The sequence below is a fragment of the Oncorhynchus keta genome, unplaced genomic scaffold (genome assembly GCF_023373465.1).
Source record: "Oncorhynchus keta strain PuntledgeMale-10-30-2019 unplaced genomic scaffold, Oket_V2 Un_contig_3758_pilon_pilon, whole genome shotgun sequence".
Classification (NCBI taxonomy): Eukaryota; Metazoa; Chordata; class Actinopteri; order Salmoniformes; family Salmonidae; genus Oncorhynchus; species Oncorhynchus keta.
The window spans coordinates 31,475-58,794 of NW_026287413.1; the positions used below are offsets into that span (position 1 = coordinate 31,475).

At 44.6% G+C, this 27,320-nt stretch overlaps 1 pseudogene; it reads left to right on the top strand.

The window, feature by feature from the left end:
- The window catches only part of LOC127924172 (beta-1-syntrophin-like), a 58,325-nt pseudogene extending 31,450 nt beyond the window's left edge, over positions 1–26,875 (top strand).
- The last annotated feature ends 445 nt before the right edge of the window (positions 26,876–27,320 follow it).

Here is a 27,320-nt window from a genome sequence, read left to right on the forward strand (position 1 = left end):
GCTGGAGTCTGAGTCTCTACTTAGCTGTGTGATGGTCAACACACTACCGACTGGAGTCTGAGTCTCTACTTAGCTGTGTGATGGTCAACACACTACAGACTGGAGTCAGTCTCTACTTAGCTGTGTGATGGTCAACACAGGACAGACTGGAGTCAGTCTCTACTTAGCTGTGTGAGAGGAGAGGAGAGAGAGAGAGGAGAGGAGGAGAGGGAGAGGAGAGGAGAGGAGAGGAGAGGAGAGGAGAGGAGAGGAGAGAGGAGAGGGGAGAGGAGAGGAGAGGAGAGGAGAGGGAGAGGAGAGGAGAGGAGAGGAGAGAGAGAGGAGAGGAGAGGAGAGAGAGGACAGGGAGGAGAGGAGAGAGGAGAGGAGAGGAGAGGGAGAGGAGAGGGGAGGGGAGAGGAGAGAGAGAGGAGGAGAGGAGAGGAGAGAGGAGAGGAGAGGAGAGGAGAGGAGAGGAGAGGAGAGGAGAGGAGAGGAGAGGGAGGGGAGGGGAGGGGAGGGGGAGAGGTGGGGATCCTTGTTTTACAGCCTTGTTGAGGTTGCTCTGTGCAACTGTCCTGAGCCTGGCTTTAACCACAGACTTTATATTCACTCGCATACTATAGCCAATTATACTGTGGCAGCGTTTTAAATTGAATGATTGTTACACACTAACTATGTGGTTGTGTAGGCTTTAGTTAGAGCTACGTTTGTGAGCCTGTATATGGTGTTTTTAATATGGTTACCTGGCAACATGTGTTGGTAATGTTATAGGATTAACCTATGGCCACCAGAATCATATGTTCTCACAACTAGCTGAGGACCTCATAGTGAGACAAGAGGCTCATGGTCATGAGGATTGTGCTGTAACTTTCATCATAAGGATTGTGCTGTAACTAGGCGTTCATAATGAAGATTGTGCTGTAACTAGGTGTTCATAATGAGGATTGTGCAGTAACTAGGCGTTCATAATGAGGATGGTGCTGTAACTTTCATAATGAGGATTGTGCTGTAACTAGGTGTTCATAATGAGGATTGTGCTGTAACTAGGCGTTCATAATGAGGATTGTGCTGTAACTAAGCTTTCATAATGAGGATTGTGCTGTAACTAAGCTTTCATAATGAGGATTGTGCTATAACTTTCATAATGAGGATTGTGCTGTAACTAAGCTTTCATAATGAGGATTGTGCTGTAACTAGGCATTCACAATGAGGATTGTGCTGTAACTTTCATAATGAGGATTGTGCTGTAACTTTCATAATGAGGATTGTGCTGTAACTAGGTGTTCATAATGAGGATTGTGCTGTAACTAGGTGTTCATAATGAGGATTGTGCTGTAACTTTCATAATGAGGATTGTGCTGTAACTTTCATAATGAGGATTGTGCTGTAACTTTCATAATGAGGATTGTGCTGTAACTTTCATAATGAGGATTGTGCTGTAACTTTCATAATGAGGATTGTGCTGTAACTAGGTGTTCATAATGAGGATTGTGCTGTAAGCTTTCATAATGAGGATTGTGCTGTAACTTTCATAATGAGGATTGTGCTGTAACTTTCATAATGAGGATTGTGCTGTAACTTTCATAATGAGGATTGTGCTGTAACTAGGTGTTCATAATGAGGATTGTGCTGTAACTAAGCTTTCATAATGAGGATTGTGCTGTAACTTTCATAATGAGGATTGTGCTGTAACTTTCATAATGAGGATTGTGCTGTAACTAGGTGTTCATAATGAGGATTGTGCTGTAACTTTCATAATGAGGATTGTGCTGTAACTAGGTGTTCATAATGAGGATTGTGCTGTAACTAGGTTTCATAATGAGGATTGTGCTGTAACTAGGTGTTCATAATGAGGATTGTGCTGTAACTAGGTGTTCATAATGAGGATTGTGCTGTAAGTTGAGAGTTTTCTAAAGATAAATAAACTGTTGTGCTGTAACCAAGATTTTGCTACTAAGAATTAATGAGGATTGTGCTGTAACTTTCATAATGAGGATTGTTATGCTGTATAATGTTATGCAAGCCGGTGTTGTATTGGGTGTCTGGGAGTTGAGAGTTTATCTACAGGCCAAGATAAATAAACTGTATAAAGTGCCTTCCTGTGAAAAATAACCAAGATTTTGTTACTAAGACTTAGTTACATAGAGAAAAATGCTGAAGACGTTCAAGGTTGTGTCTTTGCTGTTAGTTTTATGTGCTTATCACTCTTGCTAAATTCTATTTTCTAGTCCATAACATTCCCTCCATTGCACCAGTAACCCCCATGCAAATGACAGCAGCAGCCTGTCACTCTGTGTGGTGTGTTTTCTCCCAGACAGAGAGTATTCTAACATGGTGTGGTGTGTTTTCTCCCAGACAGAGAGTATTCTAACATGGTGTGGTGTGTTTTCTCCCAGACAGAGAGTATTCTAACATGGTGTGGTGTGTTTTCTCCCAGACAGAGAGTATTCTAACATGGTGTGGTGTGTTTTCTCCCAGACAGAGAGTATTCTAACATGGTGTGGTGTGTTTTCTCCCAGACAGAGAGTATTCTAACATGGTCTGTGGTGTGTTTTCTCCCAGACAGAGAGTATTCTAACATGGTGTGGTGTGTTTTCTCCCAGACAGAGAGTATTCTAACATGGTGTGGTGTGTTTTCTCCCAGACAGAGAGTATTCTAACATGGTGTGGTGTGTTTTCTCCCAGACAGAGAGTATTCTAACATGGTGTGGTGTGTTTTCTCCCAGACAGAGAGTATTCTAACATGGTGTGGTGTGTTTTCTCCCAGACAGAGAGTATTCTAACATGGTCTGTGTGGTGTGTTTTCTCCCAGACAGAGAGTATTCTAACATGGTGTGGTGTGTTTTCTCCCAGACAGAGAGTATTCTAACATGGTCTGTGTGGTGTGTTTTCTCCCAGACAGAGAGTATTCTAACATGGTGTGGTGTGTTTTCTCCCAGACAGAGAGTATTCTAACATGGTGTGGTGTGTTTTCTCCCAGACAGAGAGTATTCTAACATGGTGTGGTGTGTTTTCTCCCAGACAGAGAGTATTCTAACATGGTGTGGTGTGTTTTCTCCCAGACAGAGAGTATTCTAACATGGTGTGGTGTGTTTTCTCCCAGACAGAGAGTATTCTAACATGGTGTGGTGTGTTTTCTCCCAGACAGAGAGTATTCTAACATGGTGTGGTGTGTTTTCTCCCAGACAGAGAGTATTCTAACATGGTGTGGTGTGTTTTCTCCCAGACAGAGAGTATTCTAACATGGTGTGGTGTGTTTTCTCCCAGACAGAGAGTATTCTAACATGGTGTGGTGTGTGTTTTCTCCCAGACAGAGAGTATTCTAACATGGTGTGGTGTGTTTTCTCCCAGACAGAGAGTATTCTAACATGGTGTGGTGTGTTTTCTCCCAGACAGAGAGTATTCTAACATGGTGTGGTGTGTTTTCTCCCAGACAGAGAGTATTCTAACATGGTGTGGTGTGTTTTCTCCCAGACAGAGAGTATTCTAACATGGTGTGGTGTGTTTTCTCCCAGACAGAGAGTATTCTAACATGGTGTGGTGTGTTTTCTCCCAGACAGAGAGTATTCTAACATGGTGTGGTGTGTTTTCTCCCAGACAGAGAGTATTCTAACATGGTGTGGTGTGTTTTCTCCCAGACAGAGAGTATTCTAACATGGTGTGGTGGTGTGTTTTCTCCCAGACAGAGAGTATTCTAACATGGTGTGGTGGTGTGTTTTCTCCTAGACAGAGAGTATTCTAACATGGTGTGGTGTGTTTTCTCCCAGACAGAGAGTATTCTAACACGGTGTGGTGTGTTTTCTCCCAGACAGAGAGTATTCTAACATGGTGTGGTGTGTTTTCTCCCAGACAGAGAGTATTCTAACATGGTCTGTGTGGTGTGTTTTCTCCCAGACAGAGAGTATTCTAACATGGTGTGGTGTGTTTTCTCCCAGACAGAGAGTATTCTAACACGGTGTGGTGTGTTTTCTCCCAGACAGAGAGTATTCTAACATGGTCTGTGGTGTGTTTTCTCCCAGACAGAGAGTATTCTAACATGGTGTGGTGTGTTTTCTCCCAGACAGAGAGTATTCTAACATGGTGTGGTGTGTTTTCTCCCAGACAGAGAGTATTCTAACATGGTCTGTGTGGTGTGTTTTCTCCCAGACAGAGAGTATTCTAACATGGTGTGGTGTGTTTTCTCCCAGACAGAGAGTATTCTAACACGGTGTGGTGTGTTTTCTCCCAGACAGAGAGTATTCTAACATGGTGTGGTGTGTTTTCTCCCAGACAGAGAATGAGAAGCAGCAGTGGAAGCCAGTGCTGGTGATGGTGACAGAGAAAGACCTGCTCCTCTATCACAGCCTTCTCCCAGACAGAGCTACAGTACACACACCCTCACTCTAACATAGCTGTGTGTCTTCCTGTAGTCAAATGCAAAACACATTTTCTTATCTTAGACATGGAGTAGCATACCCTGAACAACCCAACCATGAACATGATAATCCTGTGTGGGACAGCATTAATCAGAACACATCTACCCCATTGGGACAGCATTAATCAGAACACATCTATTCTGGGACACATTAATCAGAACACATCTACCCTCTATTGGCCAAGCAATAATCAGAACACATCTACCCCATTGGGACAGCAATAATCAGAACACATCTAACAGAATACATCTACCCTCTATTGGCCAAGCAATAATCAGAACACATCTACCCTCTATTGGGACAGCATTAATCAGAACACATCTACCCTCTATTGGGACAGCATTAATCAGAACACATCTACCCTCTATTGGGACAGCATTAATCAGAACACATCTACCCTCTATTGGGACAGCAATAATCAGAACACATCTACCCTCTATTGGGACAGCAATAATCAGAACACATCTACCCTCTATTGGGACAGCAATAATCAGAACACATCTACCCTCTATTGGGACAGCATTAATCAGAACACATCTACCCTCTATTGGGAAAGCAATAATCAGAACACATCTACCCTCTATTGGGACAGCATTAATCAGAACACATCTACCCTCTATTGGGACAGCAATAATCAGAACACATCTACCCTCTATTGGGACAGCAATAATCAGAACACATCTACCCTCTATTGGGACAGCAATAATCAGAACACATCTACCCTCTATTGGCCAAGCAATAATCAGAACACATCTACCCTCTATTGGCCAAGCAATAATCAGAACACATCTACCATCTATTGGTCAAGCATTAATGAGAACACATCTACCCTCTATTGGGACAGCAATAATCAGAACACATCTACCCTCTATTGGCACAGCAATAATCAGAACACATCTACCCTCTATTGGGACAGCATTAATCAGTATTGGGACAGCAATAATCAGAACACACACATCTCCTACCCATTGGGACAGCAATAATCAGAACACATCTACCCTCTATTGGGACAGCAATAATCAGAACACATCTAATTGGGACAGCAATAATCAGAACACATCTACCCTCTATTGGAAGCAATAATCAGAACACATCTACCCTCTATTGGCCAAGCAATAATCAGAACACATCTACCATCTATTGACAGCATTAATGAGAACAAAGACAATAATCAGAACACATCTACCCTCTATTGGCCAAGCAATAATCAGAACACATCTACCCTCTATTGGTCACAGCAATAATCAGAACACATCTACCCTCTATTGGCACAGAACACATCTACCCTCTATTGGCCAAGCATTAATCAGAACACATCTACCCTCTATTGGGACAGCAATAATCAGAACACATCTACCCTCTATTGGGACAGCAATAATCAGAACACATCTACCCTCTATTGGGACAGCAATAATCAGAACACATCTACCCTCTATTGGGACAGCAATAATCAGAACACATCAGCAATAATCAGAACACATCTACCCTCTATTGGGACAGCATTAATCAGAACACATCTACCCTCTATTGGCACAGCATTAATCAGAACACATCTACCCTCTAAATAATCAGAACACATCTACCCTCTATTGGCAAGCATTAATCAGAACACATCTACCCTCTATTGGCACAGCATTAATCAGAACACATCTACCCTCTATTCAGCATTAATCAGAACACATCTACCTCTATTGATCAAGCATTAATCAGAACACATCTACCCTCTACCACAGCAATAATCAGAACACATCTACCCTCTAACATTAATGAGCACCATCTAATCAGCAATAACACATCTACCCTCTATTGGCCAAGCAATAATCAGAACACATCTACCATCTATTGGCCAAGCAATAATCAGAACACATCTACCCTCTATTGGCCAAGCAATAATCAGAACACATCTACCCTCTATTGGCCACAGCAATAATCAGAACACATCTACCCTCTATTGGGACAGCAATAATCAGAACACATCTACCCTCTATTGGCACAGCAATAATCAGAACACATCTACCCTCTATTGGGACAGCAATAATCAGAACACATCTACCCTCTATTGGGACAGCAATAATCAGAACACACACCCTCTATTCAATAATCAGAACACATCCCTCTATTGGACAGCAATAATCAGAACACATCTACCCTCTATTGGGACAGCAATAATCAGAACACATCTACCATCTATTGGGACAGCAATAATCAGAACACATCTACCCTCTATTGGGACAGCAATAATCAGAACAACTACCTCTATTGATCAAGCAATAATCTACACATCTACCCTCTATTGGGACAGCAATAATCAGAACACATCTACCATCTACAGCAATAATCAGAACACATCTACCAATAATCTCTATTGGCCAGAACACATAATCAGAACACATCTACCCTCTATTGGCCAAGCAATAATCAGAACACATCTACCCTCTATTGGCCAAGCAATAATCAGAACACATCTACCCTCTATTGGCACAGCAATAATCAGAACACATCTACCCTCTATTGGTCAAGCAATAATCAGAACACATCTAATCAGAACACATCTAAACTCTGTTGGACAGCATTAATCAGAACACATCTACCCTCTATTGGCCAAGCATTAATCAGAACACATCTACCCTCTATTGGCACAGCAATAATCAGAACACATCTACCCTCTATTGGCACAGCAATAATCAGAACACATCTACCCTCTATTGGCACAGCAATAATCAGAACACATCTACCCTCTATTGGCACAGCAATAATCAGAACACATCTACCCTCTATTGGCCAAGCAATAATCAGAACACATCTACCCTCTATTTAATCAGAACACATCTACCCTCTATTGACACAGCATTAATCAGAACACATTCAATAATCAGAACACATCTACCCTCTATTGGACAGGCCAAGCATTAATCAGAACACATCTACCCTCTATTGGCCAAGCATTAATCAGAACACATCTACCCTCTATTGGGACAGCATTAATCAGAACACATCTACATTGGGACAGCATTAATCAGAACACATCTACCCTCTATTGGCAAGCATTAATCAGCATTAATCAGAACACATCTACCCTCTATTGGCACAGCAATAATCAGAACACATCTACCCTCTATTGGTCAAGCAATAATCAGAACACATCTACCCTCTATTGGCACAGCAATAATCAGAACACATCTAAACTCTATTGGCCAAGCATTAATCAGAACACATCTAACTCTATTGGCACTGGAGGACAGGTCCACAACATGTTTCCATTACTGACCACAGCCAAGAACTCTGTTACTATTTATAATGTTATCAGTCATTACACCTTTATGTCCTTGATGTGAAGAGGGTTATATGGTTACAACCCTGACTAGCTAGTCTCTCTCAACAGCAGGCACTTAGAATACAACAGAATGTGTGTCTGTCTGTAGGCTGGTGCACTCTGGTCCCGACCGAGGCTCTCCCCAGCCGGGCGTGGAGCTGTCCTTCGCCACACGTACGGGAACCAGACTGGGCATCGAGGCCCACCTGTTCAGAGCTGAGACCTGTCAGGACCTTTCACTGTGGACCAGGCACATCGTTACAGGTTGTCACTCCTCTGCCCAGATGATCAAAGAAGTCACTACCAGTGAGTACCACTACACCGACCCTGCTATAAGACTATGTGAGCCCGCTGAGCTAAAGCCTTGATTAACCAAGTCACTACCAGTGAGTACCACTACACCGACCCTGCTATAAGACCGTGTGAGCCCGCTGAGCTAAAGCCTTGATTAACCAAGTCACTACCAGTGAGTACCACTACACCGACCCTGCTATAAGACCGTGTGAGCCCGCTGAGCTAAAGCCTTGATTAACCAAGTCACTACCAGTGAGTACCACTACACCGACCCTGCTATTAGACCGTGTGAGCCCGCTGAGCTAAAGCCTTGATTAACCAAGTCACTACCAGTGAGTACCACTACACCGACCCTGCTATAAGACTATGTGAGCCCGCTGAGCTAAAGCCTTGATTAACCAAGTCACTACCAGTGAGTACCACTACACCGACCCTGCTATAAGACCGTGTGAGCCCGCTGAGCTAAAGCCTTGATTAACCAAGTCACTACCAGTGAGTACCACTACACCGACCCTGCTATAAGACCGTGTGAGCCCGCTGAGCTAAAGCCTTGATTAACCAAGTCACTACCAGTGAGTACCACTACACCGACCCTGCTATAAGACCGTGTGAGCCCGCTGAGCTAAAGCCTTGATTAACCAAGTCACTACCAGTGAGTACCACTCACACCAACCCTGCTATAAGACTATGTGAGCCCGCTGAGCTAAAGCCTTGATTAACCAAGTCACTACCAGTGAGTACCACTACACACCCTGCTAGACTGTCCTGCTATAAGACCTGAGTACCACTACACTGATCCTGCTATAAGCCCGCTGAGCTAAAGCCTTGATTAACCAAGTCACTACCAGTGAGTACCACTACACTACCAGTGAGTAACACTACACTGACCTGACCCTGCTATAAGACCGTGAGCCCGGTGAGCTAAAGCCTTGAGTAACCAAGTCACTACCAGTGAGTACCACTACACCGACCCTGCTATAAGACCGTGTGTGCCCGCTGAGCTAAAGCCTTGATTAACCAAGTCACTACCAGTGAGTAACACTACACCACCCTGCTATAAGACCGTGACTGAGCTAAAGCCTTGAGTAACCAAGTCACTACCAGTGAGTACCAAGACCTGCTATAAGACCGTGTGAGCCCGCTGAGCTAAAGCCTTGATTAACCAAGTCACTACCAGTGAGTACCACTACACCGACCCTGCTATTAGACTGTGTGAGCCCGCTGAGCTAAAGCCTTGATTAACCAAGTCACTACCAGTGAGTACCACTACAACCCTGCTATCAAGCTAAAGCCTTGATTAACCAAGTCACTACCAGTGAGTACCACTGACCCTGCTATTAGACTGTGTGAGCCCGCTGAGCTAAAGCCTTGATTAACCAAGTCACTACCAGTGAGTACCACTACACTGACCCTGCTATAAGACCGTGAGCCTGCTGAGCTAAAGCCTTGATTAACCAAGTCACTACCAGTGGTACCACTACACCACCCTGCTATAAGACCGTGTGAGCCCGCTGAGCTAAAGCCTTGATTAACCAAGTCACTACCAGTGAGTACCACTACACCAACCCTGCTATAAGACTATGTGAGCCCGCTGAGCTAAAGCCTTGATTAACCAAGTCACTACCAGTGAGTACCACTACAGACCCTGCTATAAGTGAGCCCGCTGAGCTAAAGCCTTGATTAACCAAGTCACTACCAGTGAGTACCACTACACCGACCCTGCTATTAGACTGTGTGAGTCTGAGCTAAAGCCTTGATTAACCAAGTCACTACCAGTGAGTACCACTACACTGATCCTGCTATAAGACTATGTGAGCCCGCTGAGCTAAAGCCTTGATTAACCAAGTCACTACCAGTGAGTACCACTACACTGACCCTGCTATAAGACCGTGTGAGCCCGGTGAGCTAAAGCCTTGAGTAACCAAGTCACTACCAGTGAGTACCACTACACCGACCCTGCTATAAGACCGTGTGTGCCCGCTGTCTAAAGCCTTGATTAACCAAGTCACTACCAGTGAGTACCACTGACCCTGCTATTAGACTGTGTGAGCCCGTGAGTAAAGCCTTGATTAACCAAGTCACTACCAGTGAGTACCACTACACCAACCCTGCTATAAGACTATGTGTGTGAGTAAAGCCTTGATTAACCAAGTCACTACCAGTGAGTACCACTACACTGATCCTGCTATAAGACTGTGTGTGTGCCCGCTGAGCTAAAGCCTTGATTAACCAAGTGTACCAGTGAGTGGTACACTGACCCTGTATAAGACCGTGAGCCCGCTGAGCTAAAGCCTTGATTGTCACTGTGAGTACCACTGACCCTGCTATTAGACTGTGTGAGCCCGCTGAGCTAAAGCCTTGATTAACCAAGTCACTACCAGTGTACACCAACCCTGCTATAAGGTATGTGTGAGCTAAAGCCTTGATTAACCAAGTCACTACCAGTGAGTACCACTACACTGATCCTGCTATAAGACTGTGTGAGCCCGCTGAGCTAAAGCCTTGATTAACCAAGTCACTACCAGTGAGCCTAGGTAGACATTAGCTTGTAACTTAAATCAAGGTTGTTGTGATGTTAAGTGTGTTGTAACATGACGGTGTTTGTCAGTCTCAGTATGTACTCATAGCTGTTTGTAAGGGGAGTTACTGATGGTCAGTCACATGGAAGACATTGAGAAAGGAGTCCGGGTTTTTAGTGAATGTCACACTGAGATCCTGTTTATGTGCGTGGTCTGTGTGTGTGTAGTGTGTGGTCAGTGTGGTCTGTCTGTGTGTGATCTGTCTGTGTGTCTGTGGTCTGTGTGTGTGTGTAGTCTGTGTGTGTGGTCAGTGTGGTCAGTGTGGTCTGTCTGTGATCTGTCTGTGTGTGTGGTCCGTGTGTCTGTGGTCTGTGTGTGTGCGGTCCGTGTGTGTGTGTAGTGTGTGTGTGTGGTCTGCTTGTGTGTGTGGTCTGTCTGTGTGTGTGTGTGTGTGTGAGGTGTGTGTGGTCTGTGTGACCTGTGTGGTCTGTGTGACCTGTGTGTGGTCTGTGTGTGTGTGTGGTCTGTGTGTGTGTGTGGTCTGTGTGTGTGTGGTCTGTGTGTGAGGTCTGTGTGTGTTGTCTCTGTGTGTCTGTGGTTTGTGTGTGTGGTCTGTGTGTGGTTTGTGTGTGTGGTCTGTGTGTCTGTGAGGTATGTGTGGTCTGTGTGTGTGTGTGTGTGTGTGTGTGTGTGTGTGTGTGTGTGTGTGTGTGTGTGTGTGTGTGTGTGTGTGTGTGTGTGTGTGTGTGTGTGTGTGTGTGTGTGTGTGTGTGCGTGTGTGTGTGTGTGTGATAAACAAAAGTGAAATAACCAATCAAAGTGAACAGTAAACATAACACTCACAAATGTTTCAGAGGAATATTATGTATATGTACAGTATTGTAACAATGTGCAAATAGTACAAAAGGGAAAATAAATAAACATAAATATGAGTTATATTCTCTCTCTCAATATGGCTCACATTACTTTTACTGGTGTCACTACAATGTTTTGATGGTGTATTAAGTACTTCCATCGTTTCAGCACGTTGCTCACAACAACAGGCCAACCTTCAGGTATTTTAGAGCTACATACTGGAAGATGCCTGTTACCACACAAACACACATGCTGCTATCTGAGATGTTCCGGACGTGTGCTGCAGGCTTGTTGTAACTGACTGGTAGAGAGGAGCAGAGCTCTCGTCACTAGTGGAAATGTAAACAGCTGTTAGGTGAGAGACGTCCACACTACCCAGGCAGGTGAGGAGAGAGTTTCCTGCACATTTCACAGCTTTATTTAGCTGCTAAACAGCTGCTTCATTTACAAGGAGGATCTCTCTCTCTCCTCGTCCTCTGTCATAAGCTACAGTGGAGGTCAGACACATGTTGGGAATGGGAGAGACAAAGGGAGGAGGGATTTTACTCACTGACTTAGTTCAGTTGATCAGAGTTTATTACAACATGTCAAAACAAATCTGTGTCCCAAATAGCACCCTAATACCTATACAGTATAGTGCACTACATCTGACTAGAGCCCTATGGGGAATAGGGCGCTGTTTGGGACGCAACCAGTGTTTATCAACTGTGTTGTTACTGATCCAGTGACTGAGGGAACTATGTCACAACATGTTGTTACTGATCCAGTGTCTGAGGGAACTATGTCACAACATGTTGTTACTGATCCAGTGACTGAGGGAACTATGTCACAACATGTTGTTACTGATCCAGTGACTGAGGGAACTATGTCACAACATGTTGTTACTGATCCAGTGACTGAGGGAACTATGTCACAACATGTTGTTACTGATCCAGTGTCTGAGGGAACTATGTCACAACATGTTGTTACTGATCCAGTGACTGAGGGAACTATGTCACAACATGTTGTTACTGATCCAGTGACTGAGGGAACTATGTCACAACATGTTGTTACTGATCCAGTGACTGAGGGAACTATGTCACAACATGTTGTTACTGATCCAGTGACTGAGGGAACTATGTCACAACATGTTGTTACTGATCCAGTGTCTGAGGGAACTATGTCACAACATGTTGTTACTGATCCAGTGACTGAGGGAACTATGTCACAACATGTTGTTACTGATCCAGTGACTCAGGGAACTATGTCACAACATGTTGTTACTGATCCAGTGTCTGAGGGAACTATGTCACAACATGTTGTTACTGATCCAGTGTCTGAGGGAACTATGTCACAACATGTTGTTACTGATCCAGTGTCTGAGGGAACTATGTCACAACATGTTGTTACTGATCCAGTGACTGAGGGAACTATGTCACAACATGTTGTTACTGATCCAGTGACTGAGGGAACTATGTCACAACATGTTGTTACTGATCCAGTGTCTGAGGGAACTATGTCACAACATGTTGTTACTGATCCAGTGACTGAGGGAACTATGTCACAACATGTTGTTACTGATCCAGTGACTGAGGGAACTATGTCACAACATGTTGTTACTGATCCAGTGTCTGAGGGAACTATGTCACAACATGTTGTTACTGATCCAGTGACTGAGGGAACTATGTCACAACATGTTGTTACTGATCCAGTGACTGAGGGAACTATGTCACAACATGTTGTTACTGATCCAGTGACTGAGGGAACTATGTCACAACATGTTGTTACTGATCCAGTGACTGAGGGAACTATGTCACAACATGTTGTTACTGATCCAGTGTCTGAGGGAACTATGTCACAACATGTTGTTACTGATCCAGTGACTGAGGGAACTATGTCACAACATGTTGTTACTGATCCAGTGTCTGAGGGAACTATGTCACAACATGTTGTTACTGATCCAGTGACTCAGGGAACTATGTCACAACATGTTCATCCAACTATGTCACAACATGTTCTTACTGATCCAGTGACTGAGGGAACTATGTCACAACATGTTGTTACTGATCCAGTGACTGAGGGAACTATGTCACAACATGTTGTTACTGATCCAGTGTCTGAGGGAACTATGTCACAACATGTTGTTACTGATCCAGTGACTCAGGGAATCACGTCAAATATGTTGTTTTCACTAAGAGCTCTTTAGGAATGGATCATATATCACTTCACTTATGTCTGACATCAGCTGTCAGACATAAGCTTTGCTGTCATTGCTAGGCCCACGTAAACATTGTTGTCATAGGAGGGTATACAATGGGAACCTAATATACTATGTCTGGACATTGTATACAATTGTTTATTTTCAGCAAACTTAACATGTGTAAATATTTGTATGAACATAAAAAGATTCAACAACTGAACAAGTTCCACAGACATGTGACTAATGGAAATGGAACAATGTGTCCCTGAACAAAGGGGGGCGGGGACAAAATCAAAAGTAACAGTCAGTATCTGGTGTGGCCCCTCCTCCTCATTGACTGCACCAGATTTGCCAGTTCTTGCTGTGAGATGTTACCCCACTCTTCCAACAAGGCACCCGCAAGTTCCCAGACATTTCTGTGGGGAATGGACCCTAGCCCTCACCCTCCGATCCAACAGGTCCCAGACGTGCTCAATGGGATTGAGATCCGGGCTTTCACTGGCCATGGCAGAACACTGACATTCCTGTCTTGCAGGAAATCACGCACAGAACGAGCAGTATGGCTGGTGGCACTGTCATGCTGGAGGGTCATGTCAGGATGAGCCTGCAGGAAGGGTACCACATGAGGGAGGAGGATGTCTTCCCAGTAATACACAGTGTTGAGATTGCCTGCAATGACAACAAGCCCAGTCCGATGATGCTGCGACACACCGCCCCAGACCATGACGGACCCTCCACCTCGATCCCGCTCCAGAGTACAGGCCTCGGAGTAACGCTCATTCCTTTGACGATAAACACGAATCCGAGACAAAACCGTGACTCATCAGTGAAGAGCACTTTTTGCCAGTCCTGTCTGGTCCATAGACGGTTGGTTTGTGCCCATAGGCGACGTTGTTGCCGATGATGTCTGGTGAGGACCTGCCTTACAACAGGCCTACAAGCCCTCAGTCCAGCCTGTCTCAGCCTATTGCGGACAGTCTGAAAACTGATGGCGGTTTTGTGCGTTCCTGGTGTAACTCGGGCAGTTGTTGTTGTTGTCATCCTGTACCTTTCCTGCAGGTGTGATGTTCGGATGTATCAATCCGGTGCAGGTGTTGTTACACGTGGTCTGCCACTGTGAGGACGATCAGCTGTCCGTCCTGTCTCCCTGTAGCGCTGTCTTAGGCGTCTCTCATTACAGACATTAAAATGTATTGCCCTGGCCACATATGCAGTCCTCATGCCTCCTTGCAGCATACCTAAGGCACGTTCACGCAGATGAGCAGGGACCCTGGGCATCTTTCTTTTGGTGTTTTTCAGAGTCAGTAGAAAGGCCTCTTTAGTGTCCTAAGTTTTCATAACTGTGACCTTAATTGCCTACTGTCTGTAGCTGTTATAATATAATAATAATAATAATAATAATATATGCCATTTAGCAGACGCTTTTATCCGAAGCGACTTACAGTCATGTGTGCATACATTCTACGTATGGGTGGTCCCGTTAGTGTCTTAACGACCGTTCCACAGGTGCATGTTCATTAATTGTTTATGGTTCATTGAACAAGCATGGGAAACAGTGTTTAAATCCTTTACAATGAAGATCTGTGTAGTTATTTGGATTTTTACGAATTATCTTTGAAAGACAAGGTCCTGAAAAAGGGCTGTTTCTTTTTTTGCTGAGTTTATATAGATGACGCCGACAGAGATGGACCGAATACAACTTTCCCGAGTTCTTAGGAAACAATGCAGTATTTTATTTTTTATGTATTATTTCTTACATTGTTACGCCAGGAAATCTTATTGCAGAAGGGGCAGACGAAGCGTCCACCTGGTCAGACTCCGTAGAAGTGCATATCACCCACCGCTCCCGAGTATACTACTAGCCAATGTCCAGTGTCTTGACAACAAGGTAGACGAAATTCGAGCAACAGTTGCCTTCCAGAGAGACATCAGAGATTGTAACATTCTCTGTTTCACGGAAACATGGCTCAGGATATGTTGTCGGAATCAGTTCAGCCACCGGGCTTCTCCATGCATCGCGCTGACAGAGATAAACACCTCTCTGGGAAGAGGAAGGACGGGGGTGTATGCTTTATGATTAACGACTTATGGTGTAATCATAACGACATACAGGAACTCAAATCCGTCTGCTCACCCAACCTAGAATTCTTTACAATCAAATTTTACCTACCAAGAGAATTCTCGTCAGGTATAGTCACAGTTGTGTACATTCCCCCGCAAGCAGACACCAAGACGGCCATCAAGGAATTTCACTGGACTATGTGCAAACTGGAAACCATACATCCTGAGGCTGCATTTATTGTAGCTGGAGATTTTAACAAAGCACATTTGAGAACAAGGCTACCTAAATTCTACCAGCATATCGATTGCGCTACGCGCATGGGCAATACCCTCCACCACTGCTACTCAAACATCCGTGATGCATAAAAAGACCTCCCTTCGGCAAATCCGACCACAACGCCATCTTGCTCCTACCGTCTTATAGGCAGAAACCCAAACAAGATGTACCAGTAACGAGAACCATTCAACGCTGGTCCGACCAATCGGAAGCCACGCTTCAAGATTGTTTTGATCACGCGGACTGGAAAATGTTCCTGTCAGCCTCAGAGAACAACATCGACCTATACGCTGATTCTGTGATTGTGTTTATAAAGAAGTGCATTGGAGATGATGTACCCACTGTGACTATTAAAATCTACCTAACCAGAAACCATGAATGGATGGCAGTATTCGTGAAAAACCGCATTTAACCATGGAATTAGGTCTGGGAATATGACGGAATATAAACAGTGTAGCTATTCCCTCTGCAAGGCAATCAAACAAGCGAATTGCCAGTACAGGGACAAGGTGGAGTTGCAATTCAACGGCTCAGACACGAGACGTATGTGGCAGGGTCTACAGGAAATCACAGACTACAAAAAGAAAACCAACCACGTCACGGACACTGACGTCACGCTTCCAGACAAACTAAACGCCTTTGCTTTGAGGATAATACAGTGCCACCCCCGCGGCCCGCTAACAAAGACCCCCCCTCCTTCGCCGTGGCTGATGTGAGTAAAACGTTTAAACATGTTAACCCTCGCAAGGCTGCTGGCCTAGACGGCATCCCTAGCCACGTCCTCAGAGCATGCGCAGACCAGCTGGCTGGTGTGTTTACGGACATATTCAATCGCTCCCTATCCCAGTCTGTTGACCCTACATGCTTCAAGATGGCTACCATTGTTCCTGTACCCAAGAAGGAAAAGATAACTGAATTAAATGACTACCACCCCGTAGCACTCACTTGTGTCATCATGAAGTGCTTTGAGAGACTAGTCAAGGATCATATCACCTCCACCTTACCGGCCAGCCTAGACCCACTTCAGTTTGCATACCTCCCGACAGGTCCACAGACGATGCAATCGCCATCCCACTGCACACTGCCCTGTCCCATCTGGACAAGAGGAATACCTATGTGAGAATTCTGTTCATTGACTACAGCTCAGCATTCAACCCCATAGTACCCTCCAAGCTCATCATCAAGCTAGAGGCCCAGGGTCTCAACCCAACCGTGTGCAATTGGATCCTGGACTTTCTGACGGGCCGCCCCCAGGTAGTGAAGGTAGGAAACAACATCTCCACTTCCGACCCTCAACATTGGGGCCTCACAAGGGTGCATGCTCAGCCCCTCTTGTACTCCCTGTTAACCCACGACTGGGTGGCCATGCATGCCTCCAACTCAATCATCAAGTTTACAGACAACTCAACATTAGTGAGCTTGATTACCAACAATGACGAGACAGCCTACAGGGAGGAGGTGAGGGCCCTCAGAGTGTGGTGTCAGGAAAAAACCTCTCACTCAATGTCAACAAAACAAAGGAGATGGTCGTGGACTTCAGGAAACAGCAGAGGGAGCATCGCCCTATCCACATCGACGAGACCGCAGTGGAGAAGGTGGAAGGTTTTAAGTTCCTCGGTGTACACAACACAGACAAACTGAATTGGTCCACCCACATAGACAGTGTGGTTAAGAAGGCCAACAGTCCCTCTTCAATCTCAGGAGGCTGAAGAAATTTGGCTTGTCACCCAAAACCTTGACAAACTTTTACGGATGCACAATCAAGAGCATCCCGTCAGGCGGTATCACCGCCTGGTACGGCAACTGCACTGCCCTCAACCACAAGGCTCTCCAGAGGGTGGTGTGGTCTGCACAACGCATCACCGGGGGCAAACTACCTGCCCTCCAGGACACCTACAGCACCCAATGTCACAGGAAGGCCAAAAAGATCATCGAGGACATCAACCACCCGAGCCACTGCCTGTTCACCCCGCTTACCATCCAGAAGGCAAGGTCAGTACAGGTGCATCAAAGCTGGGACCGAAAAACTGGAAAAAAGCTTCTATCTCAAGGCCATCAGACTGCTAAACAGCCATCACTAGCACAGAGAGGCTGCTGCCTACATTGAGACCCAATCACTGGCCACTTTAATAAATGGATCACTAGTCACTTTACACAATGCCACTCTAAATAATGTCAATTTAATAATGTTTACATATCTTACATCACATAGCTCAGTTGGTAGAGCATGGCGCTTGTAACGCCAGGGTAGTGGGTTACGATTCCGGGACCACCCATCGTAGAATGTATGCACACATGACTGTAAGTCGCTTTAAAAGCGTCTGCTAAATGGCATATATTATTATTATTATTATGTATATACTGTATTTTATACCATCTATTGCCTATGCCGCTTGGCCATTGCTCATCCATATACTTACATGTACATATTCTCATTCACCCCTTTAGATTTGTGTGTATTAGGGAGTTGTTGGGGAATTGTTAGATTACTTGTTAGATATTACTGCACTGTCGGAACTAGAAGCACAAGCATTTCGCTACACTTGCATTAACATCTGCTAACCATGTGTATGTGACAAATAAAATTTGATTTGAAACTAATCAGTGGTCCTTCTGTAGCTCAGTTGGTAGAGCATGGCGCTTGTAAACCAGGGTAGTGGGTTCGATTCGGGACCACCCTGTAGAATGTATGCAAATGACTGCATGCTTTGGATCGTCTGCTAAATGGCATATATTATATGATGTCATCACAGTTGTGTTTCCTTGTAGGTGACTATATGGACCCCTGTTCCTATGATATGGACCTCTATGATCATCACTGCTTGATAGACTTCTGTGGTCCTTGATAAACTGTTGACTAAAGGGGTTTATGATGTCATCACAGTTGTGTTTGCTTGGTAGACTGTTGCCTATAGGGGTTTATAATGTCATCACAGTTGTGTTTGCTTGGTAGACTGTTGACTAAAGGGGTTTATGATGTCATCACAGTTGTGTTTGCTTGGTAGACTGTTGCCTATAGGGGTTTATGATGTCATCACAGTTGTGTTTGCTTGGTAGACTGTTGACAATAGGGGTTTATGATGTCATCACAGTTGTGTTTGCTTGGTAGACTGTTGACTATAGGGGTTTATGATGTCATCACAGTTGTGTTTGCTTGGTAGACTGTTGACTATAGGGGTTTATGATGTCATCACAGTTGTGTTTGCTTGGTAGACTGTTGACTATAGGGGTTTATGATGTCATCACAGTTGTGTTTGCTTGGTAGACTGTTGACTATAGGGGTTTAGGATGTCATCACTGTTGTGTTTGCTTAATATTGTAACTTAAGCACCTAAAGCACACACGCAGGAGAAGTGCTCTCTATCAAGGAGTGACCCCTATACTGAATATCATACTGTATGTCACGTGTGGGGTTTAGAGCTTGGGGGAAAAAGGCCCTACAGGGTTAGAGCTTGAGGAGTAAACATTTCCATTGATACAGGATTAGATTGGGGAGACTTGTCCTAGACCCAAGAGCTTGGGGGTAAACTACTCCTAGACCCTACAGGGTTAGAGCTTGGGGGTAAACTACTCCTAGACCCTACAGGGTTAGAGCTTGGGGATAAACTACTCCTAGACCCTACAGGGTTAGAGCTTGGGGATAAACTACTCCCAGACCCTACAGGGCTAGAAATCACTCAAAAGTCCGTAAATGACCTTTTAAGGATTCTGGTAGTTATAGTAACCAAACTGGATCCACCTTGCTTTCCTTGGGGAGGTTTCTGTGTTTTGCCACTCTGAAAGGAGGGTCTTTGTGTCTGACTGAAAGCATCTTGGTGTGTGTGTTTCCCTGTTGGTGGGAAAGTGGTGGGAGTCACACAGGTCAAGCATTCAGGTCGGGAGTAGTATTTCCTTATTGTGGAACAAAAAAACACAAACACCTGAGAGTGTTGTACATGTTAGTTTGACCTCTGACCTTTCCATACAACTTCTTCACAGGTAATTCTAAGTCAGTATTGAGAACTTGTTGTGACAGTTGTGTTTGATTGATACGGACAATGCCTTTACCAAAGGGGTTTATGATGTCCTCTAAAGAAGATAAGTGTTTGTGAAACTGCCTTTGACTATAGGGGTTTATGATGTCATCACAGTGTGTTTGCTTGATAGACAAGTTGACTATTGGGGTTTATGATGTCATCACAGTTGTGTTTGCTTGGTAGAGTCTTTGTGTTTGCTTGGAGACAAGCCTTGACTATAGGGGTTTACTGATGTCATCACAGTTGTGTTTCTTGGTAGACTGTTGACTATAGAGGGTTTATGATGTCATCACAGGAGTTTCCTGTCTGACGAGCATGGAGCGATGGCGTTGTGTTTGGGCTGGGATTGACAGCATGGGGAATCGATATATCTGACACACAGATCAGTGTTTGCTTGGGACAGACGTCCTAGACCCTATCAGACGTTTAAGATGTCAACAGGGTTATATATTTTAAAAAATCTATAGGTAGGGGCGGCAGTGGTTAGAGTGTAGGGGCGGCAGGTAGCCTACAGTGGTTAGAGTGTAGGGGCGGCAGTGGTTAGAAGTCACTCAAAAGTCCGTAAGTGGTTAGAGTGATTCTGGTAGTTATGGTAACCAAACTGGATCCACCTAGTGGTTTCCTTAGGGGGGAGGTTTCTGTGGTTTTGCCAGCCTCTGAAAGGAGGGTCTTTGTGGTCTGAGTGAAAGCAGTGGTTGGTGTGTAGTGTGGTTAGAGTGTTGGTGGGAAAGTGGTGGGAGTCACACAGGTCAAGCATTCAGGTCGGGAGTAGTATTTCCTTATTGTGGTTAGTAACAAAAAAAACACAAACACCTGAGAGTGTTGGGTAGCCATGGTTAGTTTGACCTCTGACCTAGTTTACAACTTCTTCCCACAGGTAATTCTAAGTCAGTATTAAGAGAATGTTGGTTGTGACAGCGGCAGGTATATGAGGTGGTTAGATACGGACAATGCCTAGTTTAGACACAACAATACCTGGTTAGAGTGTACCCTCTAAAGAAGATAAGTAGCTTTGTGGAAACTGCCTTTCCAAGCAACAGTGTGTGGGGATCAGTAAAGTGGTTCCATCTTAGCTTGAGTCTAGTGGTTAGAGTGTAAAAAGGCTGTTGGTTCACAGGGAGGTACACAGTGCCTTAGAGGGATTGGCAGAGCTTTACTGGAACACATGTAAAGTGGTTTCAGAAGCCTAGTGGTTAGAGTGTGACACTGATCCAATAGAGCTGGTCCATCCTAGTCAGCACAGGAGATCCTGTCTGAGGTAGCATGGAGGGACGGCAGGGCTGGGATTGACAGCATGGGCAGGCAGGTATATCTGACACACAGATCAGTGTATTGTCTAGGGACAGGAGGAATCAGACGTTCAAAGAGTAGCAACATTATATGGTCTATAGTGTAGGGGCAGGCAGGTAGCCTAGTGGTTAGAGTGTAGGGGCGGCAGGTAGCCTAGTGGTTAGAGTGTAGGGCGGCAGGTAGCCTAGTGGTTAGAGTGTAGGGGCGGCAGGTAGCCTAGTGGTTAGAGTGTAGGGACGGCAGGTAGCCTAGTGGTTAGAGTGTAGGGCGGCAGGTAACCTAGTGGTTAGAGTGTAGGGACGGCAGGTAGCCTAGTGGTTAGGTGTAGGGACGGCAGGTAGCCTAGTGGTTAGAGTGTAGGGGCGGCAGGTAGCCTAGTGGTTAGAGTGTAGGGGACGGCAGGTAGCCTAGTGGTTAGAGTGTAGGGGCACGGCAGGTAGCCTAGTGGTTAGAGTGTAGGGCGGCAGGTAGCCTAGTGGTTAGAGTGTAGGGACGGCAGGTAGCCTAGTGGTTAGAGTGTAGGGGCGGCAGGTAGCCTAGTGGTTAGAGTGTAGGGGCGGCAGGTAGCCTAGTGGTGGTTAGAGTGGTAGGGGTAGGGGCAGGCAGGTAGCCTAGTGGTTAAGAGTGTAGGGGCGGCAGGTAGCCTAGTGGTTAGAGTGTAGGGGCGGCAGGTAGCCTAGTGGTTAGAGTGTAGTGGTTAGGGCGGCAGGTAGCCTAGTGGTTAGAGTGTAGGGCGGCAGGTAGCCTAGTGGTTAGAGTGTAGGGCGGCAGGTAGCCTAGTGGTTAGAGTGTAGGGGCGGCAGGTAGCCTAGTGGTTAGAGTGTAGGGGCGGCAGGTAGCCTAGTGGTTAGAGTGTAGGGGCGGCAGGTAGCCCAGTGGTTAGAGTGTAGGGGCGGCAGGTAGCCTAGTGGTTAGAGTGTAGGGGCGGCAGGTAGCCTAGTGGTTAGAGTGTAGGGGCGGCAGGTAGCCTAGTGGTTAGAGTGTAGGGGCGGCAGGTAGCCTAGTGGTTAGAGTGTAGGGGCGGCAGGTAGCCTAGTGGTTAGAGTGTAGGGGCGGCAGGTAGCCTAGTGGTTAGAGTGTAGGGGCGGCAGGTAGCCAGTGGTTAGAGTGTAGGGGCGGCAGGTAGCCTAGTGGTTAGAGTGTAGGGGCGGCAGGTAGCCTAGTGGTTAGAGTGTAGGGGCGGCAGGTAGCCTAGTGGTTAGAGTGTAGGGGCGGCAGGTAGCCTAGTGGTTAGAGTGTAGGGCGGCAGGTAGCCTAGTGGTTAGAGTGTAGGGGCGGCAGGTAGCCTAGTGGTTAGAGTGTAGGGGCGGCAGGTAGCCTAGTGGTTAGAGTGTAGGGGCGGCAGGTAGCCTAGTGGTTAGAGTGTAGGGGCGGCAGGTAGCCTAGTGGTTAGAGTGTAGGGGCGGCAGGTAGCCTAGTGGTTAGAGTGTAGGGGCGGCAGGTAGCCTAGTGGTTAGAGTGTAGGGGCGGCAGGTAGCCTAGTGGTTAGAGTGTAGGGGCGGCAGGTAGCCTAGTGGTTAGAGTGTAGGGGCGGCAGGTAGCCTAGTGGTTAGAGTGTAGGGGCGGCAGGTAGCCTAGTGGTTAGAGTGTAGGGGCGGCAGGTAGCCTAGTGGTTAGAGTGTAGGGCGGCAGGTAGCCTAGTGGTTAGAGTGTAGGGGGCGGCAGGTAGCCTAGTGGTTAGAGTGTAGGGCGGCAGGTAGCCTAGTGGTTAGAGTGTAGGGCGGCAGGTAGCCTAGTGGTTAGAGTGTAGGGGCGGCAGGTAGCCTAGTGGTTAGAGTGTAGGGCGGCAGGTAGCCTAGTGGTTAGAGTGTAGGGCGGCAGGTAGCCTAGTGGTTAGAGGTAGCCGTTGGACTAGTAACCGAAAGGTTGCAAGATTGAATCCCGAGCTGACAAGGTAAAAATCTGTCTTTCTGCCCCTGAACAAGGCAGTTAACCCACTGTTCCTAGGCCATCATTGAAAATAATAATTTGTTCTTAACTGACTTGCCTAGTAAAATAAAACAGGCAAAGCAGGGACATAAATGGTAGTTTTAAAAGGGATTGATTAGAAAACAACAAATGTGAAATACAGCCGTTGTCTGTTTTTTGTCTAAGTACGATTACAAGCCAAATCCCTTATCTGGATTTAAAATGGCTGACATCTGCTCCAGAACTAATTTCCCACCCACTAGCAGCAAGCAGCAGTTGTCCTAATATACAGCCAGGACAGGGCCTTGTTTTCACCCAGCTGTTGTCCTGTTACAGGCTGGAAGTATAAGGTTCAGGAATGACCAAGCAGTACATAGCTTGTTGTGGTCTAGTAGCAACACTCCCAGCACAAGAACATAGTGTATATTCCAAGCCTGGAGACAGTGGTTGGAATCCTGCATCCTCCCTTCCTACTGTTCCTAGCTGTTCTCTAGCTGCCCCTTTGATTTGGGATGTGTGTACAGTTTAAACAATACTGAAAGATTAGTGGAACTTTATTCACCCAGCAGTATGTTGTCTAGTTCCAGGCTGTGTGTACAAGGGCCAGGAGTTACCCCATTCTATTGTCCTGTTCCAGGCTGTATGTACAAGGGCCAGGAGTTACCCCATTCTATTGTCCTGTTCCAGGCTGTGTGTTCAAGGGCCAGGAGTTACCCCATTCTATTGTCCTGTTCCAGGCTGTGTGTTCATTGTCCTGTTCCAGGCTGTGTGTTCAAGGGCCAGGAGTTACCCCATTCTATTGTCCTGTTCCAGGCTGTATTTACAAGGGCCAGGAGTTACCCCATTCTATTGTCCTGTTCCAGGCTGTGTGTTCAAGGGCCAGGAGTTACCCCATTCTATTGTCCTGTTCCAGGCTGTATTTACAAGGGCCAGGAGTGCAGGCTGGTAATCCACTACGAGCAGGGCTTCTCTGTCCTGGCTGAGCAGAATGGGGAGGACCAGGTGGACCAGGGGAACCAGAACCAAGCCAAACCTCTCCTCTGCTACCCCTTCGAACGCCTCAAGATGTCCTCCGACGACGGGGTCAGGATGCTCTTCCTGGATTTCAGTGGAAAAGAGGGTGAAATTGTAAGTGTGTTCTTTTTTTAAACAAGAAGCAAGGCATCCTCCTCTTGATATTCCACATTACAGTAGATCCACCATGTGACCTTTCCCCTACATTAACCTGGTTATCATTCACCTATCGGGACCATTGTTTCTACTAGGGACAGGATCACTCTAAACAACCGTCTCTGTTCATTGCAGTTTCTCTTCTGCTCTACTTCGACCCGGTTAAATGAACACAAACAAGTAAAGATGGAAACGTTCCCACAGAATCCCCTATACGTTAAACAGGAAATGAGCCATACATGGGCATACTGAAACACTGTCCTGCAAGTCCCTCTGCTGTTTATGAAAATAACTCTGTTTAGATGTGTTCTACTCTCAGAACACTACAACTGTAATAGAAAATAACTAATGGAACTCACCATTAGATCTCATGGAACTGTAATATAATAGAGCTCACCATTAGATCTCATGGAACTGTAATATAATAGAACTAATGGAACTCACAATTAGAAGTCATGGAACTGTAATATAATGGAACTCACCATTAGATCTCATGGAACTGTAATATAATAGAACTCACCATTAGATCTCATGGAACTGTAATATAATAGAACTAATGGAACTCACCATTAGATCTCATGGAACTGTAATATAATAGAACTAATGGAACTCACAATTAGATCTCATGGAACTGTAATACAATAGAACTCACCATTAGATCGCATGGAACTGTAATATAATAGAACTAATGGAACTCACCATTAGATCTCATGGAACTGTAATATAATAGAACTAATGGAACTCACCATTAGATCTCATGGAACTGTAATATAATAGAACTAATGGAACTCACAATTAGATCTCATGGAACTGTAATACAATAGAACTCACCATTAGATCTCATGGAACTGTAATATAATAGAACTAATGGAACTCACCATTAGATCTCATGGAACTGTAATATAATAGAACTAATGGAACTCACCATTAGAACTCATGGAACTGTAATATAATAGAACTCACCATTAGATCTCATGGAACTGTAATATAATAGAACTCACCATTAGATCTCATGGAACTGTAATATAATAGAACTAATGGAACTCACCATTAGATCTCATGGAACTGTAATATAATAGAACTAATGGAACTCACCATTAGATCTCATGGAACTGTAATATAATAGAACTAATGGAACTCACCATTAGAACTCATGGAACTGTAATATAATAGAACTCACCATTAGATCTCATGGAACTGAACTCATGGAACTCACCATTAGATCTCATGGAACTGTAATATAATAGAACTCACCATTAGATCTCATGGAACTGTAATATAATAGAACTCACCATTAGATCTCATGGAACTGTAATATAATAGAACTCACCATTAGATCTCATGGAACTGTAATATAATAGAACTCACCATTAGATCTCATGGAACTGTAATATAATAGAACTCAGCATTAGATCTCATGGAACTGTAATATAATAGAACTAATGGAACTCACCATTAGAACTCATGGAACTGTAATATAATAGAACTCACCATTAGATCTCATGGAACTGTAATATAATATAACTCACCATTAGATCTCATGGAACTGTAATATAATGGAACTCACCATTAGAACTCATGAAACTGTAATATAATAGAACTCACCATTAGATCTCATGAAACTGTAATATAATGGAACTCACCATTAGAACTCATGAAACTGTAATATAATAGAACTCACCATTAGATCTCATGGAACTGTAATATAATAGAACTAATGTAACTCACCATTAGAACTCATGAAACTGTAATATAATAGAACTCACCATTAGAACTCATGAAACTGTAATATAATAGAAGTCACCATTAGAACTCATGAAACTGTAATATAATAGAAGTCACCATTAGAACTAGAATGTCACATCTAACATTCTCTCCTATTCTATGTTCAGCAGCTGGACCTCCACTCGTGCCCAAAGCCTATCGTCTTCATCCTCCACTCATTCCTCTCGGCAAAGATCGCCAGACTCGGCCTGGTAGCATAAAGGTTCTGTTTACCACCTACGGACCACAAGGACTGAACTGTTCCAGACTTCTAGAGTGGAGAGTCCCGGAGTTCCACAGTGGAGTGTACAGAACAGAGGACAAGGCTGATAACTGAACTACGAGAACAAGGACTGTGATGTGCAGTGAACTAGACACAGGATCTACCCTGATTCAAAGTCCACACAAACAGCTAAAAATGAATGGATCATGTTTCAAAACACCTGAATGAGTTGTTTTGTGTATTTATAGAAACACATTCATTACCGATGACATCATAGTGAGAGATTAGTTACAACAGAAGAAATGGTTTGGTTCAAATCGTCGTTAAGCTGTACAAGAACAATAGTCTATTGTTTTGGTACTAAAAACCTACTGGAAGTGTGATCTATCTAGCATCCATCCATCCTACGCTCATTGTTTATTCGTCAATCTCCGTCTGCAAATTATTCAGCGATTACTGTTAAACTTAAATGAAAAAGTTACGCTGAAAAAAGATTGTAAAGGCTGCTTGAAAATTGGAATTGTCCTACGCCTTTGGCAGCTATTATAATTCAAGGCTTAGTTTTATTTGAACTCTGTTAATGATGCACATAAATGACATATTTCTGGATGGTCTTTGTATTTCAGGTTGTTCTTGTGGTCTAACTGGTGTTCACTGTATTTCCTCAACAAGAACCAATCAAACCAACGTGCCACAAAACACCCACTCTGAAATGTGTTCAAGTCTCTGTCCAAACAATGTCTTGACTTGTGGAGGAATGGGGTGCATCGAATGAATGCAATATCACAATTAAAATGTCAAAACACTTCAACTTGGGATGCCCCAATCCATACAATAGAATAGAGTAGACTAAAATAGAAGACTATAAGAGTAGAATAGACAAGAATAGACTAGAACATAATAGGCTAAAATATAATAGACTAGAATATAATAGACTAGAACATAATAGACTAAAATATAATATAAGACTAGAATATAATAGAGTAGAATAGACTAGAATATAATAGAGTAGAGTCTACTAAAATATAATAGAGTAGAATAGACAAGAATAGAG